The sequence below is a fragment of the Triticum aestivum genome, chromosome 3D (genome assembly GCF_018294505.1).
Source record: "Triticum aestivum cultivar Chinese Spring chromosome 3D, IWGSC CS RefSeq v2.1, whole genome shotgun sequence".
Classification (NCBI taxonomy): Eukaryota; Viridiplantae; Streptophyta; class Magnoliopsida; order Poales; family Poaceae; genus Triticum; species Triticum aestivum.
The window spans coordinates 280283696-280304376 of record NC_057802.1 but is presented as its reverse complement, the minus strand read 5'-3'; positions in this window follow the sequence as shown (position 1 = coordinate 280304376).

Genomic DNA, 20681 nt, shown 5'->3' with positions numbered 1-20681 from the left:
AGTCTCTTGCTGACAAGTATGTGCTCGTAACACAAAGAGATTTCTCTCGCAACTTTCATAGGTTTTGGCTAAGCATCACAGCGGATCTAAGCATTCAGAACCTATACACCTCTTAATAGTATGGAGGTCCTATGACTCAATTGAATGAAAGAAGAACAACGAAATGAATACTACGTCTTCTTTGTCTTCGACTTCCATCGTTCCAGTCAATTTCTTCGGACGACAATACCGAATTAAAAGCTTTGCTTCAGCACTAAACTTTCGAGGGGTCGATTCCTTCACATCAATCTCCTCGACTATAAAACTTCATCAAATATAGATCGTTCTTCTCTGTAATACAGATGTACTTTGGTAAAGCTCCTCGAACTTAGCACCAGAGACAACATTATCTTCGGTTGTGCATGGATTTTTTCTCTCTATATACACTAGCTAGCAAACAAATTAGTCCATACCTGTTTGTGTCAATAATCTCCAAAAAAACAAGGTAGGCAAGGTAGGCAGATATTGCACCAACACCCATCCACCATCTTTGGCCAAAATTTGAAGAGGAGTGAACGGCAGCTCTCCCACGCCGCCGCCTCCGCAAGGTAGTTAAAGCAGGGGAAGTAGCCATCATCAATAGCCACCGGGCGCATTAGGATTGCCCCTGAGGTGACCCGGCAGTTGCCCAGCTCCAGCTTGGAGGAGAAACACATCTCTTGAGGATCGAAGGAGATGGAGACGCACGGCTTGCGCACCCCTGCCGTCAGAAGCGGAGAGTGAAGGCACATGCGAACCTCATCCTCGTGGGCGAGCTGCGCCACCATGGGAAGAGAGAAGACGGCCCCTTCAGCGAGCTTGGGCTTGACAGAGATCTTGAGCATGTTGAGGCAGTCCTCAATAGAGGCGAGTTGCGGGTGGAGCAGAGCCCGAAACGCCCTATCAGCCATGCCCTCGCTCTGGCCAAGGACAGTTGAGCCCCCCTTGACAGAGCGCTCCTCTACTGAGAGGGGGCCGAGAACCACCGGCGCCCCCGTCACTCTTCCTAAGGCTGCTTTTCTTCCTTGGCTCAAGCGTGTGTTCCGCCAGTGCCTCAACATCACAGTTGTCCAGTTTGCCGGTTGTGTTGTGGGCACTGTATTTGTCGTATTCCAGCGTAAGTCAGAGCAGGTTGCTGCCATGCGTGCTAGTCCGCTTGCTGTGGGGGATCGCACGGTTTGGATCCTACCTCACAATGCAGGGGATAACGTGTTCTCCTTCTCCTTCTGCCATGTTGTCACCCTATCCCATGAAAAGATGCCTCTCGAGCTTTGGAACTAGAGGGGAGTGGCAGCAACCGTCACCGGCTTTGCTAGCTTGCTCCGAGTTGAACATGCTTGCCTTCATGGCAGTGATTTCTCGAGCATTTTCGTTCTTATCAAAGTCGAAGCTCTCCAGCATATCCCACACCACCTTAACTTTCACCGTGTCGATGGCAACGGCATCTACACCGTTGTCATCATCAGGAATGCAGAAGAATTTGGCGAGTATAATTATGAAGCAACTTCAGCTAAATTATTAACTCTAGCTTTTCCTTTCTATCCAGCTTAATGTGGCTTTCCAGTGTCTGCTATGTGCGAATGCAAGTATCATAAAGAGATGGATTTTCCTCATGATGGATTACAACCCTAGCTTTCTTGATCTTTGGTGCATTTTCAGACACAGATGCATTTACAGCAGTATCAACAGGTTCCTTCCCTTTTCCAAAATCCTTCACAATGCACAGAGTATCGTGAACTGGTGACACGAATATCTTCGGAATATAAGTCTAGAAGAATTTCTGATTGGTGAGCTGCTCGATCGCGAACATGATCCATGGAGCACAAGGTTTCAGTGATTGAGGGTTGTAAGCTACACATGCGAGGTTTCGAAAGAAAATGCCAGTAATATCAAACTTAATTCCTTGAGACATGGCCAGAAGTGCATTTCCCACAATGCCTTTGATGGAATTCGGTCTATTCGTTGGCGTGAGAGTATTGCACAGAATGTGAATAGCACTTTGTTGTCATAGCCCAACTTCTTTGGATCAACATCAATGCATTCGTCACCAACCATGGTGGGATCCATCAAAATCTGGAGTTGTGCTTTGGACACTTCCCAGTAATGCAGCATGTGCTCTCTATCCTTCTCAAACTCATATTGTGGAAGATTTATCATGGCCAAAAAGTGTGTCGAACATTTGATCCTTTCTCTGCCAGTCATCCATTCAAGAGTCCAGGATGAGGTATTTCCAAGTTCTCCTGAGATATATAGTGTGGCATAAAATTGAAGGATAATCTCTCTGTTCCAGACATGATTGAAGCGCATGAATCCTTTCAGGAGGGCATGTTCAATATTTTCGATTGCAGGGAGGAAACAGAGCATTTCCTCGAGCTCAGCGAAATTTAATATCTTGTGATTGAAAATCCTGTTCTTGCCAAACAAGATCCAAGCATAATAGACAGCTTGTTCCCCAGTCCAGAACCTTGGTGGCAGAGAAGTTTTTTCTCCTTCGTAAGGGCTGACCCCAAAGAATTCTAGCTTCGAGAAATGAAGTTGTTCATTAAATGCAAGGCCATTGGGGTCTTACTCAGCTGGAAATAGCGGAAATGATTCCTGGGGATTTTTTCGATTTTCTTCATCACTAATTTCCATCGACTGAACATCATGAGAAACTGGCACATTCTCATCGATTGACTTTAATGGAGCAAGAGGCCTTTTGCTTTCTCTGGAGCTGATGGCATCAGGGCACTCGTCTGAACTTCAATTTCCTTCGCTGGAACTCCTTCAGCGGCTTTCTTATTCTCAGGCACTAGGGCCTTTTCTTTTAGTGAACTCTTAATAGTAGGAGGCATGACAACTTCTTCAGTCACTTGGGTCACTACAGCTTCTCCTTCGGTTTGCTGAGGCAAAACTTGTGGTGCAACTGCTGGTACTTCTTGTTCGTGAGCTATGGTCTCTTCATCTTTCTTTTCTTCCTGTTCTAGCTGTGAAGCCAAAGGACCAGGAGCGTGATCAACCTCCATTTGGGAGGGGGCACCAGATGAGGAGACCGGGGTGTTATTTCCTCGGGAAGAAACTTGCTCTCCCTCAACCTTATCATCGTCCTTGATGAATCCGTAGGGCTCAACTTGCATATCCTTCAGAGGCGAAGAAACAGCCTTCTCTACTTCAATATCTTTCTCAACCACTTCTTCAGGGTCTTGCTGCCCGGGAACGACATTCTCTTCGTCATTTTGGTTCAGAAAGATATCCATCACATCTGTTTCTTGGCCTATAACTAGAGGCATGACTACTGGCTCAGCTTGTTGCCTGGTTTCTTCTTCAAGGTGATACAAGTGTAGTAATGATAGTAGGTATTGATTTTTGTAATAGGAACAATAGAAAACAGCAAGGTAGCAATTGATAAAACGGAGCACAAACGGTATTGCAATGCTTTAAAATGAGGCCTAGGGTTCATACTTTCGCTAGTGCAATATCTCAACAGTGCTAATATAACTGGATCATATAACCACCCCTCAAAGTGCGATGAAGAATCACTCCAAAGTTCCTATCTAGCAGAAAACATAAGAAGAAATTATTTGTAGGGTATGAAACCACCTTGAAGATATTCTTTCCGATCGATCTATCCAAGAGTTAGTACTAAAATAACACCAAATAATTTCAGATTCATAATACTCAATCCAACACAAAGAACCTCAAAGAGTGCCCCAAGATTTCTACAAGAGAAACAAAGACAAGAACGTGCATCAACCCCTATGCGTAGATTACCGCAATGTCACCTCGGGAATCCGTGAGTTGAGTTCCAAAACATATATCAAGTGAATCAATACGACACCCCATTGTCACCATGAGTATTCATATGCAAGACATATATCAAGTGCTCTCAAATCCATAAAAGTATTCAATCCGATAAAACAAAATCTCAAAGGGAAAACTCAATTCACAACAAGATGGAGAAGGGAAAACACCATATGATCCGACTATATTAACAAAGCTCACGATACATCAAGATCGTGACATCTCAAGAACACGAGAGAGAGAGAGAGAGAGAGAGAGATTAAACACATAGCTACTGGTACAAATCCTCAGCCCCGAGGGTGGACTACTCCCTCCTCATCATGGTGGCCATCGGGATGATGGAGATGTCCATCGGTGATGATTCCCCCCTCCGGCAGGGTGCCGGAACGGAGTCTAGATTGGTTTTTGGTGGCTACAGAGCCTTGCAGTGGCGGAACTTCTGATCTAGGTTAACCCTGAGGGTTTTTGGAATATTTGGGAATTTATAGGGTAAAGAGGGGGTGCGGGAGGCCACCGAGGTGGGAACAACCCACCTGGGCCGCCAAGCATGCCCTTGGGGGTTGTGCCTCCCTCGGGGCACCACCCAGGTGCTTCTCTGGCCCACTGGTAGTCTTCTGGTCCATAAAAAATCCACAAAAAGTTTCGCGGTGTTTGGACTCCATTTGATATTGATTTCCTGTGATGTAAAAAACAGCAACTGGCACTGGGCACTGGGCAATAGGTTAGTCGCAAAAAATGATATAAAGTAGCTATAAAATGATTGTAAAACATCCAAGAATGATAATATAACAACATGGAACAATCAAACATTATAGATACGTTGGAGACGTATCAGCATCCCCAAGCTTTATTCCTGCTCGTCCTCGAGTAGGTAAATGATAAAAACAGAATTTTTGATGTGGAATGCTGCCTAACATGTCATCTCATATTCTTTTCTTTATAGCATGGACATTTGGACTTTTATATGGTTCAAAGCAATAGTCTAGTTTTGACATTAGGACTTAAATACTCAAGCATGCCAACAAGCAGCCATGTCTTTCAAAATATCAACGCTACAATAAGTTATCCCGAGCCCATCATGCTCAATCATTGATCCATTCATGAAACACACTCGCATATTAGCTACACCCAATGCTCAAGTATGATCATAGTGCCCCTAGTTGGTGCTTTATAAGAGAAGATGGAGACTCAAATTAAAAACAGAAATTGCATAAAGTAAAAGAAAGGCCCTTCGCAGAGGGAAATAGGGATTTGTAGAGGTGCCAGAGCTCAAAGCAAAAATTCAGAGATAAAAACATTTTGAGAGGCATACTTTTCCCACCAACTAAAATGACTTAGAGCTCCCAACACTTTCCATGCTAGATATATCATAGGCGGTTCCCAAACAGAAAATAAAGTTTATTCCTTTTTCCACCATACTTTCACTTTCCATGACCAACCGTATCCACGGGTGCCTTCCATACCAACACTTTCCAAGGAATTTATTATTTGACAACATATAGTAAATTCATTTTTCATTTCGGGACTGGGCATCCCTAATACCTTTGCCTTACTCTCATGCAATGACACGTGAATAAACACTCATTGTGAGAATAACACATCTAGCATGGAAAATATCGGCCACCCCTCACCGCCTCGTGAGCGGTACGAGCACACAAAAGAGATTTTTTTTTTGAAAATTAGAGATGGCACATACAAATTTGCTTAGAACAGCAAAAGAATACCGCATATAGGTAGGTATGGTGGACTCATGTGGCAAAACTGGTTTAAAGGACTTTGGATGCAAAAGTAGTGATCATACTTAGTGCAAAATGAAGACTAGCAAAAGATTGAGAAGCGACCAACCAAGAAATGAATAGTCTCATAAGCGAGCATTGAGCATAATTAACACCGAATAATGCACCACAAGTAGGATGTAATTTCATTGCACAGCTGTTGACTTTAGTGCTTGCATAGGGAATCACAAACCTTAACACCAATATTCTTACTAAAGCATAATTACTCATCAACATGACTCACATATCACATCATCATATCTCAAAACTATTATGAGGAATCAATTTTATTTTGTCCAATGATCTTCATGAAAGTTTTTATTTTATCCTTCTTGGATATCTATCACTTTGGAACTAATTTTCATGTGTTGCTTTTGATAAGCTCAAACAAATATAAGTGAAGATCATGAGCATAATATTTCTTTCTCTCAAATTAATTTAAGTGAAGCAATAGAGAATTTCTTCAAAATATTAAAGCACACCGTGCTCAAAAAGATATAAGTGAAGCACTAGAGCGAATGACAAACTACTCCAAAAAGATATAAGTGAAGATCAAGCGAGTAGTTAAGTAAATAGGTAGCTATTTGAGGACTCTCTCTTACTCAAAAACTTTCAGATCTAAATGTTTTATTAAAACATCAAGCAAAAACAAAAAAAATGACATTCTAAGAATAGCACACATCATGTGAAGAAGCAAAAACTTAGGCTCCACCGATACTAACCGATAATTGTTGATGAAGAAAGGTGGGATGCATGCCTACCGGGGCATCCCCAAGCTTAGATGCTTGAGACTTCTTGAAATATTATCTTGGGATGCCTTGGGCATCCCCAAGCTTGAGTTTTTGTGTCTCCTTAATTCCTCTCATATCACGGTTTTCCTAAATCTCAAAAGCTTCATCCACACCAAACTCAACAAGAACTCGTGAGATAAGTTAGTATAAACCAATGCAAAAATCTTATCATTCTCTACTGTAGCAAATCACTAAAGTTATTATTCAACATTGCATACTAAATGCCTCTGCATATTTAGTACTGCTATCCTCAAATAGAATCATTAAAGAAGCAAACATATGCAAACAATGCAAACATAACAGCAATCTGCCAAAATAGTACAGTCTGTAAACAATGCAAGAGTATCAATACTTCATAAACTCCAAAGATTATGAAAATTTACCACACTGTAGAAAATTTATCAGAGCATATTTTGCAAAAAGTTTCAGCATTTTATCACATTCTGACTTTTCTAGGGAATTTTTAAAACATCGATAAATTTTCTGTTCTGAAACAGCAATTCATATACTTGCAAGATAAGCATGGCAAAGGCTATACTTGAATTTTTTATTGAAATAAAAGATGAAAAACATTATTCTAAATAACAGCAAGCAAATTCTAACAAAATAAAATGACACTCCAAGCAAAACAGATATCATGTGACGAATGAAAACATAGCTCCAAGTGAGGTTACCGATAATGTTGGAGACGAAAGAGGGGATGCCTTCCGGGGCATCCCCAAGCTTAGTTGCTTGGATCTTCCTTGAATATTACCTTGGGATGCCTTGGGAATACCCAAGCTTAGGGTCTTGTAACTCCTTATTCTCCTCATATCGACATCTCACCCAAAACTTTAAAGCTTTAGTCACACAAAACTTAACGGAACTTCGTGAGATAGGTTAGTATGATAAAGAGCAAACCATTTCACTTTGGTACTGTCAAATACAAGATTCATAGTTGTTTCCACACAATGCCTGCTGTAGCATATCATTTCCACAATTTATATCGAGCAATATAAGCCATAGAAACTAGAAAAGAAGCAAACTATGCATTGAAATGTCAAAAACATAACAGTCTATAGTAATCTGTACTCCAACCATATTTCTGCTACTCCAAAAATTCTTAAAAATTAGGACAACGTAGGGAATTTGTATATCTATCACCTGTAAAAATTTCAGAATTTTTCCATGTTCCAGTAAAATATAAGAATTTCTGCACTAGACGCAAAAGTTTCTGTTTTTGCACAGATTCAAGTCAACTATCATCCACACTATCCCAAAGGCTTTACCTGGCACTTTATTGAAACAAAACCAATAAAACATGATTACTACAGTAGCATAATCATGTGAGCACACAAAAACAATAGGTAAAAGTGTTGGGTTGTCTCCCAACAGGCGCTTTTATCTTTAATGCCTTTTAGCTAGGCATGATGATTTCAATGATGCCCGCATAAAGGATAAGAATTGAAACATAAAGAGAGCATCATTAATCATAAGTTCCTCTCTCATAATAATTTTCAGTAGCATCATGAATAGATTCACCAATATAACCATCACACAAAGCATTATTTTCATGATCCAAAAGCATAGAAAATTTATTACTCTCCATATAAGCAATTTTATTCTCATTCATAATAGTGGGAGTATCATAGGAAACTCGAATACTATAAATTGTTCCCACATTAAAAGAGTAATGTTCAGTAAAAGGATATTCAAAATTATGACAATAATTATCACTACTTTTTATAACATAAGTATCATCACAATAACCACCATGAGAGGGAGGCATGCAATTGTCATAGCAAATTTGATCATTCAAAGTAAGGGGACTAAAAAGATCATCTTCATTAAACATAGGATCCCCAAGCTTGGGACAAACGTTAATTGCAGCAAATAAATTCTCAAACATGTCATTATCATCAAACATAGCATCCCCAAGCTTGTTGCTTGGCATATAATTAGCATAATCACTCTCATCATTAAAAGTATGAATAGCACCAACGGTATACCAATTGCTATCATCATATTTTCCCAAGTTGGTGCCAAAAAGATTTCCAAGATTGTAAGAAGTATCATTATCTTCCCAATAATAATTATCACAACAAGCAATAGGCATAACAAAATCATTATCAATAGTGCTCTCGGACATTGTGCCATAAGACATAGAAGCAATATCATCATCAAGCGCATCATCCTCCACAATTATTTTTGATTCATTTTCATGAGGCACAGCAATAATAGGAGCGACATTATTTGGGAGAGATACCTTCTTACCTATATTCTTTCTTCTTCTTTTCTTCTTCTTCACCTCATCATGTGTGGGTCTAATTAATTTTTTCAAGCTTCTTATTGATGAGATCGGTTGAATAGAGATCTCCTCGTCACCTGTTTCATCATGAGAGATAATGGGAGGGAAAGTGGAAATCTTTACCCTTTCATTAGTATTCCTTTTATATCTGTTGGTTTTCCCATATTTCTATAGTTGGCGATATAAGCATTCTCGTTGCAATTTACCATGCAAAACATATAGATATTTTTTAGTTTAGTTTCAATGTCGTCCCTGAGAATGAATACTTCAAAACAACTAGTTCATTATAAAGTTCTAGGGTGATTAAGTTATTGCAATATTTGGAGACAACTCGATCATGAAAGAGTTTGCATTGGAAATTAACATGACCAACCTTATTGCAAAGTTCACAAGTAATAGGTCAAAGAGAACATAATCTGGTAGCAAATTCATCTATCACTTTGAGCAAAGAATTGGTTCTAGCATGTTTATGCTTCTTGCAAAATCTATCTTCCCTATAGGGCACGTCTTCACAAACTTTATGCACTCCACAAAAATTGACATGCTTATAAGAAACATTTTTCCATGACTTGTGCAATCATCATTAGCATTTTGGATATTCAAATAATTCATACTAGCAACATTGCAACCATGCTCATCATTCAAATATTTTGTGCCAAACCTTTTATTGACTTTTCTTCTAACAATTGAGCACAATTTTCCGAACCATCATTGTCAAGAAAGATATTATAAGGATGATCAATAATATGATGCAACCTCAATTCCATTTTTTTGCAGTTTTATATTATAAACCAAACTAGTGATAAACAAGAAACTAAAAGATTCAATTGCAAGATCTAAAGATATACCTTCATGCACTCACCTCCCCGGCAACGGCGCCAGAAAAGAGCTCGATGTATACTACGCAACTATATTCTTGTAGACACGTGTTGGGCCTCCAAGCACAGAGTTTGGTAGGACAGTAGCAATTTTCCCTCAAGTGGATGACCTAAGGTTTATCAATCCGCGGGAGGCGTAGGATGAAGATGGTCTCTCCAAACAACCCTGCAACCAAATAATAAAAAGTCTCTTGTGTCCCCAACACACCAAATACAATGGTAATTTGTATAGGTGCACTAGTTCGGCGAAGAGATCGTGATACAAGTGTATTAATGATAGTAGATATTGATTTTTGTAATAGGAAAAATAAAAAACAGCAAGGTAGCAATTGATAAAACGGAGCACAAACGGTATTGCAATGCATTAAAATGAGGCCTAGGGTCCGTACTTTCGTTAGTGCAATCTCTCAACAGTGCTAATATAATTGGATCATATAACCACCCCTCAAAGTGCGATGAAGAATCACTCCAAAGTTCCTATCTAGCGGAGAACATAAGAAGACATTATTTGTAGGGTATGAAACTGTTGGAAATATGCCCTAGAGGCAATAATAAAATGGTTATTATTATATTTCCTTGTTCATGATAATTGTCTATTGTTCATGCTTTAATTGTGTTATCCAGAAATCGTAATACATATGTGAATACATAGACCATAACATGTCCCTAGTGAGCCTCTAGTTGACTAGCTCGTTGATCAATAGATGATGACGGTTTCCTGACCATGGACATTGGATGTCATTGATAACGGGATCACATCATTAGGAGAATGATGTGATGGACAAGACCCAATCCTAAGCATAGCACTAGATCGTGTAGTTCGTTTGCTAAAGCTTTTCTAATGTCAAGTATCATTTCCTTAGACCATGAGATCGTGCAACTCCCGGATACCGTAGGAATGCTTTGGGTGTACCAAACGTCACAACGTAACTGGGTGGCTATAAAGGTGCACTACAGGTATCTCCGAAAGTGTCTGTTGGGTTGGCTCGGATCGAGACTGGGATTTGTCACTCCGTATGACGGAGAGGTATCTCTGGGCCCACTCGGTATTGCATCATCATAATGAGCTCAATGTGACTAAGTAGTTAGTCACGGGATCATGCATTACGGAACGAGTAAAGTGACTTGCCGGTAACGAGATTGAACGAGGTATTGGGATACCGACGATCGAATCTCGGGCAAGTAACGTACCGATTGACAAAGGGAATTGTATACGGGATTGCTTGAATCCTCGACATCGTGGTTCATCCGATGAGATCATCGTGGAACATGTGGGAGCCAACATGGGTATCCAGATCCCGCTGTTGGTTATTGGCTAGAGAGGTGTCTCGGTCATGTCTGCATGATTCCCGAACCCGTAGGGTCTACACACTTAAGGTTCGATGACGCTAGGGTTATAAGGAAGGTTTGTATGTGATTACCGAATGTTGTTCGGAGTCCCGGATGAGATCCCGGACGTCACGAGGAGTTCCGGAATGGTCCGGAGGTAAAGATTTATATATGGGAAGTCACCATACGGTCACCGGAAATATTCGGGGGTATACCGGTATTGTACCGGGACCACCGGAGGGGTTCCGGGGGTCCACCGGGAGGGTCCACCTGCCCCGGAGGGCCTTATGGGCTGTAGGTGGAAGGGAACCAGCCCTTAGTGGGCTGGGCGCCAACCCCCTAGGGCCCATGCGCCTAGGGTTTGGGGGAAACCCTAAAGGGGGGCGCCCCCTTGCTTGGGGGGCAAGCCACCTCCCCCTTGGCCGCCGCCCCCCCTCTAGATCCCATCTAGAGGGGCCGGCCCCCTTCCCCCTTCTCCCTATAAATAGAGGGGTGAGGGGAGGGCTGCAGCACCACATCCAAGGCGCAGCCCCTCCCCTCCCCAACACCTCTCCTCCTCCGCGTGTGCTTGGCGAAGCCCTGCCGGAGAACTGTCACTCCACCACCACCACGCCGTCGTGCTGCTGTTGGAGCCTTCTTCCTCAACCTCTCCCTCCTCCTTGCTGGATCAAGGCGTGGGAGACGTCACCGCTCCGTACGTGTGTTGAACGCGGAGGTGCCGTCCGTTCGGCGCTTGGATCATCGGTGATTTGGATCACGACGAGTACGACTCCATCAACCCCGTTCTCTTGAACGCTTCCGCTCGCGATCTACAAGGGTATGTAGATGCACTCCTCCCCTCTCGTTGCTAGTAAACTCCATAGATTGATCTTGGTGATGCGTAGAAAATTTTAATTTCTGCTACGATCCCCAACAGTGGCATCATGAGCTAGGTCTATGCGTAGTTTCTATGCACGAGTAGAACACAAGTTGTTGTGGGCGTTGATTTTGTCAATTTACTTGCCGTTACTAGTCTTATCTTGATTCGGCGGCATCGTGGGATGAAGCGGCCCGGACCGACCTTACACGTACGCTTACGTGAGACAGGTTCCACCGACTGACATGCACTAGTTGCATAAGGTGGCTAGCGGGTGTCTGTCTCTCCCACTTTAGTCGGATCGGATTCGATGAAAAGGGTCCTTATGAAGGGTAAATAGAAATTGGCATATCACGTTGTGGTTTTGGCGTAGGTAAGAATCGTTCTTGCTAGAAACCTATAGCAGCCACGTAAAAGTTTGCAACAACAATTAGAGGACGTCTAACTTGTTTTTGCAGCAAGTGTCATGTGATGTGATATGGCCAGAAGGATGTGATGAATGATATATGTGATGTATGAGATTGATCATGTTCTTGTAATAGGAATCACGACTTGCATGTCGATGAGTATGACAACCGGCAGGAGCCATAGGAGTTGTCTTAATTTATTTATGACCTGCGTGTCAACTGGAACGTCATGTAATTACTTTACTTTATTGCTAACCGTTAGCCATAGTAGTAGAAGTAATAGTTGGCGAGACAACTTCATGAAGACACGATGATGGAGATCATGGTGTCATGCCGGTGACGATGATGAACATGGCGCCCCGAAGATGGAGATCAAAAGGAGCAAAATGATATTGGCCATATCATGTCACTATTTGATTGCATGTGATGTTTATCATGTTTTACATCTTATTTGCTTAGAACGACGGTAGCATAAATAAGATGATCCCTCGCTAAAATTTCAAGAAAGTGTTCCCCCTAACTGTGCACCGTTGCGAAGGTTCGTTGTTCCGAAGCACCACGTGATGATCGGGTGTGATAGGTTCTAACGTTCGCATACAACGGGTGTAAGCCAGATTTACACACGCAATACACTTAGGTTGACTTGACGAGCCTAGCATGTACAGACATGGCCTCGGAACACAAGAGACCGAAAGGTCGAACATGAGTCGTATAGCAGATACGATCAACATGAAGATGTTCACCGATGATGACTAGTCCGTCTCACGTGATGATCGGACACGGCCTAGTTGACTCGGATCATGTATCACTTAGATGACTAGAGGGATGTCTGTCTGAGTGGGAGTTCGTTAATAATTTGATTAGATGAACTTAATTATCATGAACTTAGTCTAAAAACCTTTACAATATGTCTTGTAGATCAAATGGCCCACGCTAATGTTGCCCTCAACTTCAACGCGTTCCTAGAGAAAACCAAGCTGAAAGACGATGGTAGCAACTACACGGACTGGGTCCGTAACCTGAGGATTATCCTCATAGCTGCCAAGAAAGCATATGTCCTTGAAGCACCGCTAGGTGATGCACCTGTTTTCCCAGCAACTCAAGACGTTCTGAACGCCTGGCAGTCACGTAGTGATGATTACTCCCTGGTTCAGTGCGGCATGCTTTACAGCTTAGAACCGGGGCTCCAAAAGCGTTTTGAGCAGCACGGAGCATATGAGATGTTCCAAGAGCTGAAAATGGTTTTCCAAGCTCATGCCCGGGTCGAGAGATATGAAGTCTCCGACAAGTTCTACAGTTGTAAGATGGAGGAGAATAGTTCCGTCAGCGAACACATACTCAAAATGTCTGGGTTGCACAACCGCTTGTCTCAGCTGGGAGTTAATCTCCCGGATGACGCGGTCGTTGACAGAATCCTTCAGTCGCTCCCACCTAGCTACAAGAGCTTTGTGATGAACTTCAATATGCAGGGGATGGAAAAGACCATTCCTGAGGTATATTCAATGCTGAAATCAGCGGAGGTGGAGATCAAAAAGGAACATCAAGTGTTGATGGTGAATAAAACCACTAAGTTCAAGAAAGGCAAGGGTAAGAAGAACTTCAAGAAAGACGGCAAGGGAGTTGCCGCGCCCGGTAAGCAAGCTGCCGGGAAGAAGACAAAGAATGGACCCAAGCCTGAGACTGAGTGCTTTTATTGCAAGGGAAACGGTCACTGGAAGCGGAACTGCCCCAAGTACTTAGCGGATAAGAAGGCCGGCAATACCAAAGGTATATGTGATATACATGTTATAGATGTGTACCTAACCAGCGCTCGTAGTAGCTCCTGGGTATTTGATACCGGTGCGGTTGCTCATATTTGTAACTCAAAGCAGGAGCTGCGGAATAAGCGGAGACTGGCGAAGGACGAGGTGACGATGCGCGTCGGGAATGGTTCCAAGGTCGATGTGATCGCCGTCGGCACGCTACCTCTACATTTACCTACGGGACTAGTTTTAAACCTCAATAATTGTTATTTAGTGCCAGCTTTGAGCATGAACATTGTATCTGGATCTCGTTTAATGCGAGATGGCTACTCATTTAAATCCGAGAATAATGGTTGTTCTATTTATATGAGAGATATGTTTTATGGTCATGCCCCGCTGGTCAATGGTTTATTCTTAATGAATCTCGAACGTGATGTTACACATATTCATAGTGTGAATGCCAAGAAATGTAAGGTTGATAATGATAGTCCCACATACTTGTGGCACTGCCGCCTTGGTCACATTGGTGTCAAACGCATGAAGAAACTCCATGCAGATGGACTTTTGGAGTCTCTTGATTATGAATCATTTGACACGTGCGAACCATGCCTCATGGGCAAAATGACCAAGACTCCGTTCTCCGGAACAGTGGAGCGAGCAACCAACTTATTGGAAATCATACATACTGATGTGTGCGGTCCAATGAGCGTTGAGGCTCGCGGTGGCTATCGTTATGTTCTCACCCTCACTGATGACTTGAGTAGATATGGGTATGTCTACTTAATGAAACACAAGTCTGAGACCTTTGAAAAGTTCAAGGAATTTCAGAGTGAGGTTGAGAATCAACGTGACAGGAAAATAAAGTTCTTACGATCAGATCGTGGAGGGGAATATTTGAGTCACGAATTTGGCACACACTTAAGGAAATGTGGAATTGTTTCACAACTCACGCCGCCTGGAACACCTCAGCGTAATGGTGTGTCCGAACGTCGTAATCGCACTCTATTGGATATGGTGCGATCTATGATGTCTCTTACCGATCTACCGCTATCATTCTGGGGTTATGCTTTAGAGACTGCCGCATTCACTTTAAATAGGGCTCCGTCGAAATCCGTTGAGACGACACCGTATGAATTATGGTTTGGAAAGAAACCTAAGCTGTCGTTTCTTAAAGTTTGGGGATGCGATGCTTATGTCAAGAAACTTCAACCTGAAAAGCTCGAACCCAAGTCGGAAAAATGCGTCTTCATAGGATACCCTAAGGAAACCATTGGGTATACCTTCTACCTCAGATCCGAAGGCAAGATCTTCGTTGCCAAGAACGGGTCCTTTCTGGAGAAAGAGTTTCTCTCGAAAGAAGTAAGTGGGAGGAAAGTGGAACTTGATGAGATGACCCCTCTCGAACCAGAAAGTAGCGCAGCACAAGAAAATGTTTCTGTGGTGCCTGCACCGACTAGAGAGGAAGTTAATGATGACGATCATGATCAAGTTACCACTGAACTTCGTAGGTCCACAAGGACACGTTCCGCACCAGAGTGGTACGGCAACCCTGTCCTGGAAATCATGTTGTTGGACAACGGTGAACCTTCGAACTATGAAGAAGCAATGGCGGGTCCAGATTCCAACAAATGGCTTGAAGCCATGCAATCCGAGATAGGATCCATGTATGAAAACAAAGTGTGGACTTTGACAGACTTGCCCGATGATCGGCGAGCGATAGAAAATAAATGGATCTTTAAGAAGAAGACGGACGCGGATGGAAATGTTACCATCTATAAAGCTCGACTTGTCGCTAAGGGTTATCGACAAGTTCAAGGAGTTGACTACGATGAGACCTTCTCACCCGTAGCGAAGCTGAAGTCCGTCCGAATCATGTTAGCAATTGCCGCATTCTACGATTATGAAATATGGCAAATGGACGTCAAAACGGCATTCCTTAACGGCTTCCTTAAGGAAGAATTGTATATGATGCAGCCGGAAGGTTTTGTCGATCCTAAGAATGCTGACAAAGTATGCAAGCTCCAGCGCTCAATCTATGGGCTGGTGCAGGCATCTCGGAGTTGGAACATTCGCTTTGATGAGATGATCAAAGCGTTTGGGTTTACACAGACTTATGGAGAAGCCTGTGTTTACAAGAAAGTGAGTGGGAGCTCTGTAGCATTTCTCATATTATATGTGGATGACATACTATTGATGGGAAATGATATAGAATTCTTGGAAAGTATAAAGGCCTACTTGAATAAGTGTTTTTCAATGAAGGACCTTGGAGAAGCTGCTTACATATTAGGCATCAAGATCTATAGAGATAGATCGAGACGCCTCATAGGTCTTTCACAAAGCACATACCTTGACAAGATATTGAAGAAGTTCAATATGGATCAGTCCAAGAAGGGGTTCTTGCCTGTATTGCAAGGTGTGAGATTGAGCACGGCTCAATGCCCGACCACGGCAGAAGATAGAGAAAAGATGAGTGTCGTCCCCTATGCCTCGGCCATAGGGTCTATTATGTATGCCATGCTGTGTACCAGACCTGATGTAAACCTTGCCGTAAGTTTGGTAGGAAGGTACCAAAGTAATCCCGGCATGGAACACTGGACAGCGGTCAAGAACATCCTGAAGTACCTGAAAAGGACTAAGGATATGTTTCTCGTTTATGGAGGTGACGAAGAGCTCGTCGTAAAGGGTTACGTCGATGCTAGCTTCGACACAGATCTGGATGACTCTAAGTCACAAACCGGATACGTGTATATTTTGAATGGTGGGGCAGTCAGCTGGTGCAGTTGCAAGCAAAGCGTCGTGGCGGGATCTACATGTGAAGCGGAGTACATGGCAGCCTCGGAGGCAGCACATGAAGCAATCTGGATGAAGGAGTTCATTGCCGACCTAGGAGTTATTCCCAATGCATCGGGGCCGATGACTCTCTTCTGTGACAACACTGGAGCTATTGCCCTTGCCAAGGAGCCCAGGTTTCACAAGAAGACCAGGCACATCAAGCGTCGCTTCAACTCCATTCGTGAAAATGTTCAAAATGGAGACATAGATATTTGTAAAGTGCATACGGATTTGAATGTCGCAGATCCGTTGACTAAACCTCTTCCACGAGCGAAACATGATCAACACCAGAACTCTATGGGTGTACGATTCATCACAATGTAACTAGATTATTGACTCTAGTGCAAGTGGGAGACTGTTGGAAATATGCCCTAGAGGCAATAATAAAATGGTTATTATTATATTTCCTTGTTCATGATAATTGTCTATTGTTCATGCTTTAATTGTGTTATCCGGAAATCGTAATACATGTGTGAATACATAGACCATAACATGTCCCTAGTGAGCCTCTAGTTGACTAGCTCGTTGATCAATAGATGGTTACGGTTTCCTGACCATGGACATTGGATGTCATTGATAACGGGATCACATCATTAGGAGAATGATGTGATGGACAAGACCCAATCCTAAGCATAGCACTAGATCGTGTAGTTCGTTTGCTAAAGCTTTTCTAATGTCAAGTATCATTTCCTTAGACCATGAGATCGTGCAACTCCCGGATACCGTAGGAATGCTTTGGGTGTACCAAACGTCACAACGTAACTGGGTGGCTATAAAGGTGCACTACAGGTATCTCCGAAAGTGTCTGTTGGGTTGGCTCGGATCGAGACTGGGATTTGTCACTCCGTATGACGGAGAGGTATCTCTGGGCCCACTCGGTATTGCATCATCATAATGAGCTCAATGTGACTAAGTAGTTAGTCACGGGATCATGCATTACGGAACGAGTAAAGTGACTTGCCGGTAACGAGATTGAACGAGGTATTGGGATACCGACGATCGAATCTCGGGCAAGTAACGTACCGATTGACAAAGGGAATTGTATACGGGATTGCTTGAATCCTCGACATCGTGGTTCATCCGATGAGATCATCATGGAACATGTGGGAGCCAACATGGGTATCCAGATCCCGTTGTTGGTTATTGGCTAGAGAGGTGTCTCGGTCATGTCTGCATGATTCCCGAACCCGTAGGGTCTACACACTTAAGGTTCGATGACGCTAGGGTCATAAGGAAGGTTTGTATGTGATTACCGAATGTTGTTCGGAGTCCCGGATGAGATCCCGGACGTCACGAGGAGTTCCGGAATGGTCCGGAGCTAAAGATTTATATATGGGAAGTCACCATACGGTCACCGGAAATATTCGAGGGTATACCGGTATTGTACCAGGACCACCGGAGGGGTTCCGGGGGTCCACCGAGAGGGTCCACCTGCCCCGGAGGGCCTTATGGGCTGTAGGTGAAAGGGAACCAGCCCTTAGTGGGCTGGGCGCCAACCCCCCTAGGGCCCATGCGCCTAGGATTTGGGGGAAACCCTAAAGGGGGGCGCCCCCCGTGCTTGGGGGGCAAGCCACCTCCCCCTTGGCCGCCGCCCCCCCCTCTAGATCCCATTTAGAGGGGCCGGCCCCCTTCCCCCTTCTCCTATAAATAGAGGGGTGAGGGGAGGGCTGCAGCACCACATCCAAGGCGCAGCCCCTCCCCTCCCCAACACCTCTCCTCCTCCGCGTGTGCTTGGCGAAGCCCTGCCGGAGAACTGTCACTCCACCACCACCACGCCGTCGTGCCGCTGTTGGAGCCTTCTTCCTCAACCTCTCCCAAAAGCCCACCCGGACTTGGTTTGAGAAGTAGCTTGTTGAATTTGTCCTCAGCAGAAGCGAATCAAGGCGTGGGAGACGTCACTGCTCCGTACGTGTGTTGAACGCGGAGGTGCCGTCCGTTCGGCGCTTGGATCATCGGTGATTTGGATCACGGCGAGTACGACTCCATCAACCCCGTTCTCTTGAACGCTTCCGCTCGCGATCTACAAGGGTATGTAGATGCACTCCTCCCCTCTCATTGCTAGTAAACTCCATAGATTGATCTTGGTGATGCGTAGAAAATTTTAATTTCTGCTACGATCTCCAACAGAAACCACCTCGAAGCTATTCTTTCTGATCGATCTATCCAAGATTCGTACCAAAATAACACCAAATAATTTCAGATTCATAATACGCAATCCAACACAAAGAACCTCAAAGAGTGCCCCAAGATTTCCATCGGAGAAACAAAGACAAGAACATGCATCAACCCCTATCCGTAGATTACCCCAATGTCACCTCGGGAATCCGCGAGTTGAGTGCCAAAACATATATCAAGTGAATCAATACAATACCCCATTGTCACCATGAGTATTCATATGCAAGACATATATCAAGTGCTCTCAAATCCATAAAAGTATTCAATCTGATAAAACGAAATCTCAAAGTGAAAACTCAATTCACAACAAGATGGAGAAGGGAAAACACCATATGATCTGATTATATTAACAAAGCCCGCGATACATCAAGATCATGACATCTCAAGAACACGAGAGAAGAAGAGAGAGAGAGAGAGATTAAACACATAGCTACTGGTACAAACCCTCAGCCCCGAGGGTGGACTACTCCCTCCTCATCGTGGTGGCCGCCGGGATGATGAAGATGGCCACCGATGATGATTCCCCCCTCCGGCTGGGTGCCAGAACGGGGTCTAGATTGGTTTTCGGTGGCTACAAAGCCTTGCGGCGGCGGAACTTCTAATCTAGGTTAACCCCAAGGGTTTTCGGAATATTTGAGAATTTATAGGGTAAAGAGGGGGTGCGGGAGGCCACTGAGGTGGGCACAACCCACCTGGGTGCGCCTGGTCTTGATTCTTGATGGCTGTGGTGGTCCTGCGAGATGGTTAGACAACCTGTGCCGAACGAATCTCCTGAGGTTATTGCCTGAGAAGGCCAAGCACCAACGACCCCAGGAGGTGACGTGAGCGGGGCCGGCCCGCCAGACAAAGCTCAGCCATTGGATTTATCGACGCTGCAGGGACGGGCCCGAGCACAGACGCCATGCCTAGCCTTCTTATGCGAAGGGCCCTGAAGAAAGACGATCGGCGCGCGGCTCCCATGGTGGGTGGCAATCAAGTAGGCGATAACCATAGATAGATTATGCATGGAAGGCGAGCTAGCTTAGGTAAATGCAAGAATGATACATGCCACTGGGCTGGACCCGAGCGGCTTGGGGATGATGCAGCCCGAGGGGCGCCCCCAACAGAGTAAGCTAAAGATGTAAAGGGATACATGCCACAGGGACGGACCCACGCGGCATGGGAATGATGCAGCCCGAGGGGCGCTCCCAGCTAAATAAACTTGGAAAATGTCACCTGGTTCTGTTGTTGAAGGAATGTTGAGGCAGCTGAAGACGCGTGGTGAAGGGGTCGCTCCTCACGAGCCACCGGGACCCTGAGCCTTGGGAGGCTCTGGGGGTCCATGCGGTTCCTTGAAGACCGTCTCGATCTTCGCCACGACTGCGTGGTGCCTGACCTCCTGAGCCGCAAGGATGCTCCGCGAGGTTGCGCTGGAAGGCGGACGCCACGCTCGGCATGCGAAAAGGCATGCGAACATAGTTGTGAGGTGGGCCCTCGCAACACCCCACGCGCGAAGGCCAGACTGATACGTCTCCAATGTATCTATAATTTTTTATTGTTCCATGCTATATTATATTCTGCTTTGGACATTATTGGGCTTCATCATACACTTTTATGTTATTTTTGGGACTAACCTATTAATCGGAGGCCCAGCCCAGAATTGCTGTTTTTTTGCCTATTTCAGAGTTTCGCAGAAAAAGAATATCAAACGGAGTCCAAACGGAATGAAACCTTCGGGAACGTCATTTTCGGAACGAACGTGATCCAGAGGACTTGGACCCTACGTCAAGACATCAACCAGGAGGGCACGAGGTAGGGGGCGCGCCTACCCC